General features: G+C 35.5%; 1 pseudogene; it reads left to right on the forward strand.

The window, feature by feature from the left end:
- The window catches only part of LOC107681056 (zinc finger protein 726-like), a 7,207-nt pseudogene extending 5,437 nt beyond the window's left edge, over positions 1 to 1,770 (forward strand).
- Positions 1,771 to 7,570: the final 5,800 nt, after the last annotated feature.

A 7,570-nucleotide genomic window follows, 5' to 3' on the forward strand; every position in this document is an offset into this window, starting at 1 on the left:
GCAATGGTCAGAGATTCAGCGGGAGTGGGATTAAGAAAACAGCCGAATCCCGGACATTTTGGGCAATTAAGAAATCCCGGCCGTACGCATTTTTGTAGGTCCAAAAAGAGGACATGTCCGGGGAAAAGAGGACGTATGGTCACCCTAATTTATAATCTATTGCTAATCGATGTATTCTTTTTATAGTAGCATATGGAACATATTTTCTGCCTCATTCTGTGACAAGAAGCCACATCAGATCACAAAAGGAAGCATTTGACTGGTGTTGTGGAGTAAAAAGGTTATAATTTTTCTCTTTTGTTGGACAACATGTTTAGAAATGTGTATACAAGGGAGGTTTAGCTTTAGGCATTTTAATTTAAGCATGTTTAGCTTAGTTAATGGAAGTGTAATTACTGCATTCACGTGCTCCTCGGATGCTCTCATTTCGGTTGTAGTACATACCGGTTACATAGTGTTTGGGAAATAGACGTATAAGTGCTGCCAGCATTGCTGCAGAGGTTGAAGGGGTGGGGGGTCAGCCTGTCAGTGCTCAGAGCATACGCCGCACACTGCATCAAATTGGTCTGCATGGCTGTCGTCCCAGAAGGAAGCCTCTTCTAAAGATGATGCACAAGAAAGCCCGCAAATGTTGCTGTTCTCAAATGTTAGTCTGGAGCACTGCATCAGGGTTCACTTTTATGCTCACATTTAACCATTTTTACTTTTATTTCAGAGTTGATTGAAGAAAAAAAATAAGAATGAAGAATCAAGTGAAGTTGAGGAGAACAATCATGTCAAAATTGGAGAAAAATCTTTGAGTTGCTCTCAAACCAAACGGAAAGATTTGAAGAAAAGAAGAGCCAATAAATCTTTCACCTGCGCTCAGTGTGAAAAGAGTTTCACACGGAAAACAAGTCTTGAGCGTCACATGAGGGTTCATACTGGAGATAAACCATTCACTTGTGATCAATGCGGGAAGAGTTTCACACAATCAGCAAACCTTAATGAACACACTGGAGAAAAGCTGCATGCATGTGATCAGTGTGGTAAAATGTTTATATGGGCTTCAGTTCTGAAGAAACACTTGAAAGTTCACTCAAAGGAGAAACCACCTTCATGTAATTTGTGTGGTAACAGTTTTGTGCGTCTACAAAATTTGAAAGTAGGTCAGAGAATATACAATGCTGTGGGAGAGTACATGTGCTTTGAGTGTGAAAATACTTTTACTTCAACGACGTGTACAAAACTGCATGAGAGGATTCACACTGGAGAAAAACCTTATAAGTGTGCACACTGTGACAAGATATTCAGTCGGTCAGGACATCTGAAAAGACACAATAGGATCCACACTGGAGAGAAACCTTATAAGTGTGCACACTGTGACAAGATATTCAGTCGGTCAGCACATCTGAAAACACATGAGATGATCCACACTGGAGAAAAACCTTATAAGTGTTGACACTCTGACAAGATATTCAATAGGTCAGGAGACCTGAAAACACATAAGAAGATCCATATTGGAGAGAAACCTTATAAGTGTTCACACTGTGACAAGAGATTCAGTCAGTCAATACATCTGAAAAGACACAATAGGATCCACACTGGAGAGAAACCATATCACTGCACTGAATGTGGGAAGCGTTTCAATAATTCATCTGCTCTACACTCTCATGCAAAAAACAATCATAGTAAGTAGATCATCTTCAGATCCAGCACTTTCAGATCTGATGCTGCGTACTCACCAAATGTGACATGATAATGAATCAAGCAATAAAATATAATCTGGATAAATCTGTCTTAACCCGTTTTCACAGTGAATAAAGTTAATCTTCATCTTCAAAACCAGCAGATTCAGCTGTGAGATTCAGATCAACTCAGAGATGGAGTTCCTGCCCAAAGAACAATGTCCAAAAGTTTTATTCTTGTTTATCATTTTGCTTCATGATATGAATGATATCATTGTGCTTTCTTATGAGATTCATATTATGTTCAGTTGTCTTATAATGTATATTTGTCACTGGTAGTTTACTTACTCTTTAATGAAGCAAAGTAGAAGCTTGTTACCAACTGTTTTTGTTAAGGAAGCTGAAGAAGAGACTGTAACACTTTTAGGAGAGACTGAGAATTAATTTTAATAGTGTTCTTCATTTTTAAAATGACTAGTTATTCTTCCACTTAGGAAACACAGATGCAAGATATACTGTCATGTAGCTTTGTTACTGATCCTTCTGTTCTTCTCTTGTAAGTAGGAATGGTACCTGAACATGGTATTAAATGAGCTCTGGGGCTAAAATACGAAAGACCATAGTATTGATAAGCTTTGACGTGATCGGATCTGCTTTCGCTACTGGAGTAATTAAGAAGATACACTAACAATTTATTATTGCTACATAAAAGTTATCAAGCTAATTGTACTTACCAATCATTTCTATATGCAATATCATCATCAATTATACATTTGCATTGTGCGATTAATCAAATTTTATTGTTGATTTTGAGTTTGTCTTCCATGGATTATAAAAACAAGATGTTTGAGGTAAAGCAATATATTGGAGAAAATCTGATTTTTCAGTATCCTGGCTCCGTGCATTAGTTCTTAAAGTGACAGCAGTCTAATAAACCTGTAGCCATCTGTATCATTAATGATAGTCAAGCAACAAAAGAAAAAGAGAAGCTTCAATCTTTGCTCTTGACTGAATGACTTTAGCTTTAATAAGCATTATTCCATCAGTTTATACAGTGAAGACTATGCAGTTTTATTTTAGATTTTATACATTTATTCAGTTTCTGTTGTAGGCTATTATTTACCTAAGTACTAGACCTTAGTTTTTTTTTTGTATCAAAATTATATATAAAATGTATAAATCTTAACACTATAAATGGCTTCATACGGGTGCAATTACAAGTAGATGTTTTATATTAATTTGTTTTTATAATAATAATATGTTCAAACATGCAGTTTCTTTCTTATAGATTTTTACATTTCAGAATATAAAAAAATATTCAGGTTTTTTATTTTTTTAATTGAAAAACAAACAACAACACAAATGAATACTATTAAAGAACTGGACTGATGTGCAGTGTCGTAAGAATAGTAATACTGTTAAAACCTTAATGATACCCATGCCTACTTAAAATCTTTCTCATTAGTTTTCCTTTTCAATTTAATTAATTATCGATCACTTTTGCTTTGAGCAATTATTGATTAAACTGTACTTTTTTATTAATACATTATCTTCACTTTTTATATTTAATCAACTTTTATTGTCTGCTAATTGTATTTGCATATGGAAAATGTTTGCTTTTTGGGTTTTCTCAATACACGAGCCAGTGCTGAGCGGGATGCATTTAGAAAACATCACAAGTAAAATTAACCATGTTTATAAAGATAAACATGGGTTTATTATAGCCCACTTACAATTTACATTTCAGAGATCATTACAAATAAATTATTAAATGCTAAAACTGAATAAATTTAAATGAACAAACTTGGCGTTGCATTTGCAACCATGTGAAAACAGGGGGTGCTGCAGCCCCCTCAGCACCCCTACTTCCCACGTCCCTGCATTGTAGCTTCTTCAGATGCAAAATAAATCTATATGTTTATGAAAAGTGGCGGCCCAAATGGCCAAATCACATTAAACCATTCACATTGTGTCTATTGCTATTTTAAGTATGAAGGTCCCGCTCCACAGACAGAAAGCTGGATTAAATATGAAGATGTTAAGGCATTTGCAAGAGAAGACTTCTGCTGTGCTAAGAATGTGATGATGAAGATCAAGTGGATCCCAGTTTCATTAAGCGTGTCTTAGCAAATGAGAAAAACTGTAAGAAGTCTTAATGAATATGTATTAATAACAATTTCAGTATTACACAGAAGATTTTTACGTGAGTAATTCCAGTTGCTTGTTTGAATGCTGGTTACACTATCAGTCTGAATAATATTTTATAAGAGTAAACAGTAAAACGCAAACAATAACTGCTTTGGTTCATAGTGCAAACTGATTTGCAAGTGGACTGCTTCAGAGAAACTATGGATGTGTATAAGAACTGGGCTTTCATTCACAGGAATCCAGCGCTAGAAGACCAGGCCTGTGATCAGATACGGTGGGACAATCCCGGGATGTTACAGTTCACAGGTGAGGATTTGGTGTTGCTTGTATTCAGTTACACAGTCAAGCAGTGGTTCATAATGACAGGAAAAGACAGCTTCATGAATGAAACATGAGCAAAAAAATGTTCTGTAAAGATTTTGAGGCAATATGGCATGTGGCATATTTTCCTATCAAGCTAAGAAACATTAGAATAAGTCAGATTGATTTGCATGGTGTCGTGTGTGTCAATCTCTCCACAGGTTTGTGTGTGACGGTACAGTGGAAGACAAGATATCTTCACTACAGGAGAAGAAGAAGGAGCTGGCTCAGAAAGTCTTGTCTGGAACTGAATCCTCTTTCACTAAACTGTCTCTGGCAGATCTCAGGGTCATCTTCGGTGTGTGACTAAAATTAATCTACACAACATTATATTATTTACTAACTTGTGTTGTTAACTAACTAATTTTATTAACTTGTGTTGTTGTCTTGTACAACCCGAATTCTGGAAATGTTGGGACGGTTTTTTTTTTTTTTTTGAATAAAATGAAAACTAAAAGACTTTCAAATCACATGAGCCAATATTTTATTCACAATAGAACACAGAGAACATAAATGTTTAAACAGAGAAATTGTACACTTTTATCCACTAAATGCGCTTATTTCAAATTTGATGCCTGCTACAGGTCTCAAAAAAGTTGGCATGGGGCAACAAAGGGCTGAAAAAGCAAGACATTTCGAAAAGATTCAGCTGGGAGAACATCTAGCAACTAATTAAGTTAATTGACATCAGGTCTGTAACATGATTAGCTATCAAAGGGATGTCTTAGAGAGGCAGAGTCTCTCAGAAGTAAAGATGGGCAGAGGCTCTCCAATCTCTGAAAGAGTGTGTAAAAAGATTGTGGAATACGTTAAAAACAACGTCAAATTGCAAAGGCTTTGCAAATCTCATCATCTACAGTGCATAACATCATCAAAAGATTCAGAGAAACTGGAGAAATCTCTGTGCGTAAGGGATAAGGCCGAAGACCTTTGTTGGATGCCCTTGGTCTTCAGGCCTCAGACAACACCGCATCACTCATCAGCATGATTCTGTCATTGACATTACTAAATGGGCCCAGGAATACTTCCAGAAACCACTGTCAGTAAACACAATCCGCCGTGCCATCTGAAGATACCAACTAAAGCTCTATCATGCAAAAAAGCCATATGTGAACATGATACAGAACCGCCGTCGTGTCCTGTGGGCCAAGGCTCATTTAAAATGGACTGTTTCAAAGTGAAAAAGTGTTCTATGGTCAGACGAGTCCAAATTTGACATTCTTGTTGGAAATCACGGACGCCGTGTCCAGGCTAAAGAGGAGGGAGACCTTCCAGCGTGTTATCAGCGTGCTGTTCAAAAGCCAGCATCTCTGATGGTATGGGGGTGCATAAATACATACGGTATGGGCAGCTTGCATGTTTTGGAAGGCACTATGAATGCTGAAAGGTATATAAAGGTTTTAGACATCATTAAACGAAAAATACGTCAAAGATGACCACAAACTCATTAGCAGCTGGAAACCTATATCAGGCAAGAATGGGACCAAATTCCAATACAAAACTCCAGAAACTCATAACCTCGATGCCCAGATGTCTTCAAACTGTTTTGAAAAGAAGAGGAGATGCTACACCGTGGTAAACATGCCCCCGTCCCAACTATTTTGAGACCTGTAGCAGGCATCACATTTGAAATGAGCTCATTTTGTGCATAAAAGTGTAAAATTTCTCAGTTTAATCATTAATGTTATCTACGTTCTATTGTGAATAAAATATTGGCTCATGTGATTTGAAAGTCTTTTAATTTTCATTTTATTCAAATTTTAAAAACGTCCCAACATTTACGGAATTCGAGTTGTATGTTGTATTGTATTTCTAGGAAAATGTCATGAAATCAAAGACTTTATATTAAAATGGATTGTTTATATTGAATAAATTGAAAGGATGTCACTAGGTAATTGTCATTAAATATTTTTTTCCATCTCAGTTCCTTGCTAAACATAGTTAAAGGGTGTTTAAAAATTACAGTAATCACAATCATGATTGAATGCATTTTAAGTGCTATATCTACATATACTTATGTCCGCTGAATGATTTTAATGGGTTGCTGTACAGTAGCAGTTTTTTTCTTATATAGATTGGATTACGTGAAAACAGTTGTCATGGCAGCTAGTAAAAGTATTAAATTGTGAAATTATGCTTCTGATTATATTATAATTTTTTTAAATCAGTAAGCAGACATTGCAAAGAATGCAAAGAATTTTATAGTATATCGCTTTATTGCAAAGAATTAAGAATAATATAGACAATGCAAACCATTTTATAGAATATCGCTTTAATATGTAACCATACTTCTAAAGCATACATGAAAATAGCTGAGGCCATTGCTTAAAAATCTCTTTAAATGATGTGGTCATCGTAATAATAATAATAATAATAAATTACAAAGATGTGAATACCTTTTCAAAGGAGTTCTGTCTAAAGAAATAGTGAAAAACAATAACAAGCATGAAAATTAACTAATACTTAAAGCTGCAGTCCATAACTATTTTAGGTTAAAAATGATCTGAAATCAATATTTGAGCAAGTACATAACCAGCCAGTGTTCAAAACTATCGCCTTACTTTAGCCCGATTCACAACAGTTAGCTTATAATAATGTTTTCTAATTTGAGTGGTACGGTTATGTTTTCGCGGGAAATTCGAGCACGCTGTCGCGTCATTACGTCACGTCTGTAAACATAAAGAAGTTGTCCCGGCTACTAGGCTATCGCATGTGAGGATCCTGCAGGTGGCGGATCGTTTATAGCCTTTTCTCACAGTAGCTAGAATAATTAAATGTATCATTTTAATGGCGGATTGTAATCCAGAAAGGATTATGTGTTTATGAAACACATGTGAATGAAATTAAATAATGTTCCCATTTTAAATGTGCTTCTGATTACAGATAGCCAGGGATTACACAAGATTTGTATTTTAAAGAAGGTTCGAAGGGAGCATAGTTTGCTTTTTGGGTTAAAATAATTTCTTAATATGGAATTCGAATGGTATGACAATTAGAGATTAGACTGTACAGAAATTGAAATCTACACACTAATACACACTATACTCATAGTCACGCAATGCTGATGTTGTTAACATTAATAATTTGAGAATAAAGTATAACAATAATAATAATTTGCACGGTTTGATGTGATATGAGCTAACCGATCTTTAGATTAAATCACCATATAGCGCGATTTATTGTAATGCTTTTTTACTCAGTTGGTCAGAACAAACATGGCAGACTTGTTACGTACTTGTTCTGATGACAATATATTGTTCAAATTTTTATTTGAGTCATATATTCCAAGAAGTAGGCTAGAGACTGTGATTGCAAAGTACTATATATCCACACCAGTGCGGTGACTGACTGCCACACATACTCCTCAAAACATTAGATTCATCTGTGCTGGGGCT

The sequence above is a fragment of the Sinocyclocheilus anshuiensis genome, unplaced genomic scaffold, assembly GCF_001515605.1.
Source record: "Sinocyclocheilus anshuiensis isolate Anshui unplaced genomic scaffold, SAMN03320099.WGS_v1.1 scaffold2294, whole genome shotgun sequence".
NCBI lineage: Eukaryota > Metazoa > Chordata > Actinopteri > Cypriniformes > Cyprinidae > Sinocyclocheilus > Sinocyclocheilus anshuiensis.